Genomic DNA, 8,761 nt, shown 5'->3' with positions numbered 1-8,761 from the left:
AAAACAGTAAAGTGTGGGTAATGCAAACAAACTGGGCATAATCGCCAATCGTGTAAGTTTCTGATACCCGGTGTGTAGCATATCGTGTAATTTATGTACTTTGTATGATATATACAATTGAAAGTTATATATTGCTCCTAGTTGATCTTCATGTATAGCATATTGTGTAAAAATGCACTAATTGCCAGCCCTATCTATCCATGCATTCCATAATGCCCCCTTGTATTGTAAAAAGAAATTATCCACTATATTACCTACATAACAAGGGTGACATCTGGATAATCAACACCACGTGCAAATACATCAGAAGTCACAAGAATAAGACCTTTTGACTTCCGGAACTCATCTCCAACCCTGGTTCTATAGCTTTGCGGCTTTCTAGAATGGATCTCCTGCACACTCAGGTTCAACTTGGAAAGAAGGTTAGCAACTAGTCTTGTGACCATTGCAGTAGTACAAAAGACAAGAAACTGCAATTAACTTCGACTGGTATAAACTAGAGGTTGCGGACTGAAGAATTTTGGCAAGAGGAGTAAAATTGATTCCGGCAACTGTTACGAAGTAATGATGCATACCTTATGGTCAATATCCTCTGATATATGCTCTATGAGAATACTAAATAGTTCCGAAAAATGCATGTCAAGAGGGGCAACTAAATGTGTCTGTCTGATCTGAGTCACAGTCCACATTGAAATATTTATGGAAAAAGCAACTGAATTGGTTGAACCACCCATCTAAAAAAAATTGACATCACCAATCAAAAAGAAATCATGCATATGCTTTACCTGTGAGTGTGTCTCCTCATACTTTGTATGATACATACAATTGAAAGTATTGTATTGCTCCTAGTTGATCTTCATGTTTCTCACGTTAGAACATGTTGAAGGAATCTCACCACTTAGCCCATTGCTATCCATGCATATGTTAAAAGCAAGAACAGATCATTAATCCAATTAGAAGATTTCTTACGCTCTTATTAGCTAGGGATTCCACAAACTGATTGGATGAACTTAATTGAAAGTTCAAATAAACCATTTAGTTCTCATCGATGGGCAACCACACCTTTCCACCCATTTTTCGGTACCTGTTTGTCCGTATGCGAAGATGCAGGCATTGTAACAATCAAAGGCAGATTTGATCACTGGCTCAACTTTGGAAAAAAAATTCGATTAAAAGTTTTCAAGAATGAATCCAACTTAACAATTTCACATTGAGAAGCAACTAGGAAACTGCATTTATAACAACAGATAAATGGGACCTCCTTCATACCTAAAGATAGAGAGATTTAAATTAGGTCTCGAGTGCCCCATCAGCAAGGCATCTGACCAGATCAATGGTCCCAATCAGCATACATGTTTGCGATGGGTGTGGTGGTGGAGCAACACCTAATAGAACTTCACGAAGCACAACATAATAGCATCTCTCTATGCCACATTACATCATTCAGTACAGAATCATTATGCACATTATTGCATCAGAATGCACGATTAACATAAAGATTATCTGAAATCATTTGCTAATGTGGAGTATAGATAATCAGGAAGGAACATATGACATGGCTTTAAAGAAAACACCTTTGATATATAGTAGGATACCAAATTACTACTTCAATGAATTGCTTATAACAGATAGAAGGATCAATTCCATATTGAAGTTATAATTCGGGTTTAGGCTAATTTTGCCTTAAATCCAGCTTTCCTGCATGATTTCTTTTGATCATGGTCATCCATGAAGTTATGTCACTTGTTCTACATAAATCATCAATTAGTCTAATTTTTTGAGGAAGCCTTAGAGAGTTCACTAGCCCTGATGAACAGTTTGGATGGGTGATGGAAATGCTAATGAGGTGATTGCAACTATAACCCATCCTCCAGTGGGTCATCCCACCATTATAACAGGACACCTTTAAATACCTGGCCAGTACAACTATTGAATGGCCCCACATGAATTTGAAGGTTTTTGGGCCGTTGTCCACTGTTCTGTATGGTCTGGCTGATTGGATTGGTCCGTCTTTTAAGGCATCCTATTTCACAGTGGGGATGTGACCCTACAGGACAGTTTTCATGCCACACACATGTCAGATTTCCACATCCATGACAAAATAACAGAACCCAAAAGGCCAAAACAGCTATCCTTTTCACAATTTAAAAAATTCAAAAAAAAAAAAAAAGGAAAATAACTTACCAAAAGAAAAATATGAGAGATACCAAAACATTGATGACAACATACAATAACCTATATGAATCAAATTCAAACCAATACAAATTAAGACACACCCAAAACAACTCTACCCTTGTACCTCCAAAAAATTTTAAAATAATAATAACAAGGCAAAGCAAAAATGGCCATTACTTGCACACCCATGACAAAAGAATAGAAACCCAAAATAACTCTATCCTTATGAAAAAATTTTTAAAAAAAAAATACAAAAAAAAAAAAAGGAAATACCTTGCTAAGAGAAAAATGAGAGATAACCAAAACATCAATGCACCCGAGGCGCATGTTAGTAGGAGGGGAAGGGAAGAGGGTTTTGAAGCTCACCATTGCTGCTGCTACCATTGTTGCTGTTGATGCATTAATCGGCATTCCTAATGGAGAATAAAATGCTATAATCGGCATTCCTAGACCACGAAAGCAAGCAAACTTGTAACTGATTCGGTAGTAGGGTTCCTAGATGGGTAATTTGTCTACTGCTGAGAAGAGATCGAGAGCATGAACAGGAGATATAGCATGTATCAAGTAATCTTGTTGTGATCAGATCCAAATTTGAAATTTCTCATTGTATAATAAAAATATAAAATATGTAAGGGAAACGAACAAGTTGAATCTTTACCAAATTCAGGGAAAGAAATCATATATGCACTTCATTATGCACATTGATAACTATCCGAAACCTGACTGGAATCAATCAGAGCCAGAAGATAATAAGCATCCAAATGGCATCAAATGCAACAAGTTCACATATCATGAGAAAACATATAAAATTCCCAAGTAGACAACAAATTCATAACACCATGTATTGTAATCACAAAAGTCATGAGGTGAAGATGCAAGGCCAGCGAGGAAGTTCATTTATAATCACACTTGGTTGTTGTCAGAGATAAATAGTTTGAAGGGGACATGGTGAGGCCATGGGCAACATGGTTCACCAAAAAAAGAATTTAGATGGCGGGCTGTAGTAAACTTAAGGCTAGGCTGAGTTCTTTTTTCAGTTTTGCCAAATGGGCAGATAGATATAAGAGTGGCAGTCGAGTGTGGTAGAGGATTGAGGGGATAGTTTATGAATAATGAATTCTTTGATAAAGGTGAATGGCATGGTTGAGATTCTTGAGTCCATCTACAGTCCAGAGGAAGTGCATAAATAAATTTCATCATAACACCAAATACTATAATCAAAATAAGTACCCCAAGTTTAGACACTAAAATCATAGTCCCCTACATCAGTCAAAGTAAAATTAATGCCACTATTTAAAGAAACAGTTCGACAATAATATCCGATAGGCATGGCATCCTAAAAAGATACTTGATGCACAAGCCAACAGACATGACTAAATGCAGTCTAGCTGGATGGACTGCCATTTGGTGGAGCGACATCATCACGCCGGCAGGTGATTGTGGTAATAAGGGTGTCAATCTTATGCTCGACCCGTTCCATACCCTTTTGGATGGCCTCAGAAAGCCGCTCTAGTCGCGTGAGTCGTCTGTCCTGCTCATCCATGTGCCTGATAATGTATGCCCTGCGGTTACGGTATGGCATCCTTCGACTAGAATGACCATACGAGGATCGTGGCTGCTCTCCCTCTGTAGGATAGTCGGTGTTGGCTGCCTCTGTCTCAGCCGCGTTCATCTCTACAGCCTCTGTCTCCTCTGCCTCTGCTTCTGTCTCTCCCATAAAATCTTCACTGTGCCTTACTGATGTCGAAGCCCCTTTCAACCCCAGTTTCATGCGCTTGATGTTGTTTTGTGTAAATATTTTCACGGGTCTGGGTCAGTTAGTGGTGGGCATCAGGCCAACATGACGAGAGAGTAAACATAATAGGTGTGGAAATGGAATGACATCCCTTCTCGTGGTTACTATGCTGTCTGCAATTATTTGAGTAATGATGGTGGGCAGACACAGACGAATACCATGACAGATGCTGTATAGAATATCTAACATATACGAAGTAATGTCAGACTTGTTCGAGTCCCTCGGATAAACATTCCAGGTGAAGATATTGTATAGCACCTTATACTTGTCTTCTAGGTGTGTTGCTCTCAGTGCATTACCCCTATGCTAAGGAACATTTTGTCCTTTACAAAAATACTTTGTCATTTCTAGCCGCACAGCTGGGTCATCAATGTCGTGATCCGTTAAGCCTCGACCTGTGGCTAGAATCCCTAAAAGCTGTGCAACCACCCCAGTATCAATGGTGGTGGTTGTCTCTCTAATGGTCACCTGAAATGAAGCAGGGTGCATTACCGGCGAGTGATAGTATGATAGAAATATGATCACTTGCTCATTTCTAACTGTCCCTCTAAAATCTAACAGGTTACTCTACCCAACATTCTCCAAAATCTATGGAATCCCAAATTGTTGGATGCACGCTCGCTCGACATTTTTCTCATATACTATTTTTCGGACGCGATATTTGTCGTACATGTTCACAGAGGGAGGAGGAACCTGTAGGATCAATTGTTCTGGTTGTATTGGTGGAGGGGGATCCTGAATTGGAGTACTCCTTTGAGTACGAGCTCGCCTAGCCGGCGATTCATTCGGGGAAGTCCGTTCCTCTGCCCATTCCGATCTACGTCTTGAATAGAGTTTGGTACGATCTCCCTTGGATGACTCTCCAACCATGACCTTTTTTTCCTTTATCCTTAGGCATTACGACGGTTGAGATGATAGTGCCTGTTACAAACAAAGAAAATGATAAAATAAGGCAATTAAGGTAATTAAGGTAATAAAACCATCTGAAGGAAATCTGTCGATATTATGTGTGAGAATGTTCCTTTTTTTCAATACTTACTCAAAGTCAATCAGTGGTTCATATGCATAAAATTTGATTGCAACCATATTCTTAAAAAAGAAACATTTAAAGATTTTTATATTCAATTAAGAAATTTCTCATTAAAGAAAGGAAAACACATCACAATGGAGGGAAAGAATTCTCAATGACAAGGAAGGTATGGCTAATCCCCCATCCACGAGATTGGCCATTTGATGAGCATCTCTACAAAACACGATCGTCATTGCTTCACATGGATCCTTGCAATGGTCAAATACTACTTTCCATCACACCCTCGAACCAAATTAGTCCCTTCGAAAACAACAGATCAAACAACACTTGGTGAATCAAAACATAACAAACCAATGATGGATCACCAGGAGTTCAAAAAAAAAAGAATTGGATCACCAAAGTTTAAAAGAGAAATGGATTGGTTCCAACAACCCTAATTATATTTCTATTAATTTGGAACTTTTGGCCTGTGGCAAGCTCAATCAATGAATCAATGATGTTTATGAGCCACCTACTCCCACAGTTAGTGATCGACAATACTAATGGGTCACTCACCACCCATATTACTTGAGACATGAAAAAGCAGAAACAATTCAATTAAACAATATCATTCAATACATTCAAATTGTAACAAAAGAACACAACGGTTGGAAAATAATTCTCTATTTTTTAAATAAACTAATTCACCTCTGAAATATTGTGAATAAGTATATTGATGAAAACATGCACTGTCAACATATGCATGCAGATTGACATAACATATACGAGAAAAACAGATTGTTAGAATAAAAGAATGGTACATATTCAACATTCACATCCTATCAGCCCAATGAAGATCTGTGCCCCTACTGTTGCCAAACTGTTCATTTGCCGGCCAAGGCAATTAAGGTAATCCGGGGACACATAGTCAATTCATTGCTCCCCAAATCGTATGATTAATGTTTGCAATCTTGACAGCGTCGGTATCACAGTTCACACGAATTTCAAATATTTGGTCCAACCAAACACACCCAACAGCAGCAATGATTTTTTTTCCTTTATTTCTGGATTTTCTTCACATAACTTACAACGACAAAGGTATGTTAGACCACATTCCTCTATTCTTAAACCAAAGACCATCATCATAGGCTCATAGATTTGTAATAGGGGCATCTCTCTATAGGAATGATGAATGAGATAGACTATAATGAAACTTCACCACCATTTCAAAAATGGTGGGGACACGACCATCATATATATTGTATGGCACGTTTCCCAAATCATAACCATGATAAGAAGATCAAGAACTTATCCACCATCAGTGCTTCAAGAACCTGTAGAACACAACACAGCATTTCATATCGATTGCAATGAAGACAAACATACCGAGATCATCAAAGAAGAAATTCCTCGAAGAGCCCCGTTGCTAATGTGGAGAAATCCAATTGAGATGAAGTGGAGGGAACGTTTTGGAAGAAGGATTCTAAAAATGGAATTTGAGAGAAATAAAGGATAGTTGGTGAAAGCAGTTAATGTTGTTTTTTTTTTTTCAAAACGGATCATCGTTGATAATATTGACAAGTTGTCGATATATCGACACTATCGGAATTTCAACGGTCAGAGCACTGGAGAGTTCAGTTCTTTAATCGATATTATCGACCACTAGTCGATATATCGACAATATGTTATCGATAGTATCTAGAACATGTCGATATATTGAGTAAAAATGGAATTCTTGGGGTTTTGTTACTAGATACATTCAGACGTAATTCGATATTATCAACAATCTATCGATATATCGATAAGTGGCGAAAAATCTACAATAGATATATCGATAATCTATCGTTATATCGACATAATATGAAAATGGATCAAAACTTCACTGCACATTTGCACTCCATATTCGATATTTTCGATACTTGTCGATATTATCGACAACTTACGTTGATTATATCTATGATATGTCGATCATATCTACAACTTACGTGCATCATATCGACGATATATCGATAACATCGACCGTACATTTCTGGTTGTTAAATTCGTAGATATCATCGACATATTGTCGATGTATCGTCACTTATGTCGATATGATCTATATGTTGTCGATATATCGATTAAATATGAAATTTTTAGGTTTGGTTGCTGGACAAATGAGGACATAATTCGATATTATCCACAAGATGTCGATATATCGACATGTCATCTGCTATCGATATATCGACATATTGTCGATATATCGATTAAATATGAAATTTTTGGGTTTGGTCGCTGGACAAATGAGGACATAATTTGATATTATCCACAAAATGTCGATATATCGACATGTCATCTGCTATCGATATATCGACATGTTGTCGATATATCGATTAAATTCGAAATTTTTGGGTTTGGTCGCTGGACAAATGAGGACTTAATTCGATATTATCCACAATATGTCGATATATCGACATGTCTTCTGCTATAGATATATCGACATTTTGTCGATATATCAATATACACTGCAATTTCAGCAAAGCTTGCTGGACTGCTGTCATCTATATTCGATATTATCGACAATGTGTCGATATTATCTATGACTTACATCGATAAAATCGATGATATGTAGATCATATCGACTTATGCAAATTTTGCTATTTTTTTGTGTTTTTTTTTTTTGGGGAATTTATTCATGTACCTTTTTGTTGGTGTATTTTTTTGTTTATGTTTGGGTTAGTTTGTTGAACATACCCTCCATGTTAGCCACCCCCACTAGGGATCGATACGAACATGAATAAATTCTATCATTGTTTATGTTTAGATTAGTTTTTTTGCTTTTACTGCTTGTATTTTTTAGCAACCAGCCAAGGAAAACATACCTAAATATCACTTTAATTTCACTACTAAACTATGGAGGTGTCCCAAAAGAAAATTTTGATGGATCTTCTGAGCAATGCTTTGAATGATGCTCGAAATGTTCGTTCCAATAAGCACATTGCATTGAAAGGTATGTTTTGTACTTAAGACCTATTAGATGTATTGTTGAAAGCGATGGGGACATGTACTGGGTGTTAAGAAATCTAAGGGTTCATATACAATTGCCAAATTATAGGAATGCATGCTTGTGATTGTTCAAATTGAAAATGTTTCTTTGCAGGAATGACAAGCATAGTTGCATGAGATGAGTGGGTCTTCTGCAACAGCAGCGTGCTACACACTCACCGAAGCCCGTTTTCTTCATTCTTGTGAACGCATCATATAGCCCTAGCCACTAGCTTTGCATGGGCGAATGGTTGATAGTCGGCGGCAACTTTTATTTCTACCATTAGCTTTGAAGGCCATTTATCAGATTAGGTAGGATTAGTCCATCCGTATTGATTTTTAGCCATTGTCTACCCACAGTAGAAACCACTAGATGGATGGACAGTCCTAAATAATATGCACCACTCCCCCCCATTTATCATGATCATCAATTGCCCTACCAATCACAGCATGCCGATTCCTTTCAATAAGAAAAGGAATCGATGACGCGTGATGCTGCAGCCTAGGAGTTGGTTCCTTTGATTAAGAAAAGGAATCAAAGCATGCCAATTCCTAGAGCAAATAACTATAAAACATAAGCAACTTAAGAAATGTGTAATAGGAAATCTCCATTTTGATTTTGAACTCGATGACGCGTGATGGTGCAGCCTAGGAGTTGGTTCCATGAAAGCCCAGGAGTGGGCCCCACAAGCTATTTGATCAGAGATTAGGTCTCGCCTGAACTTGATCATGCAAAACACAAAAGAAAAACATACGTCGAA

This window comes from Magnolia sinica, chromosome 6, assembly GCF_029962835.1.
Source record: "Magnolia sinica isolate HGM2019 chromosome 6, MsV1, whole genome shotgun sequence".
NCBI classification, from domain to species: Eukaryota; Viridiplantae; Streptophyta; class Magnoliopsida; order Magnoliales; family Magnoliaceae; genus Magnolia; species Magnolia sinica.
The sequence above is the reverse complement of the archived record's forward strand: the minus strand, read 5'-3'. Positions refer to the sequence as shown.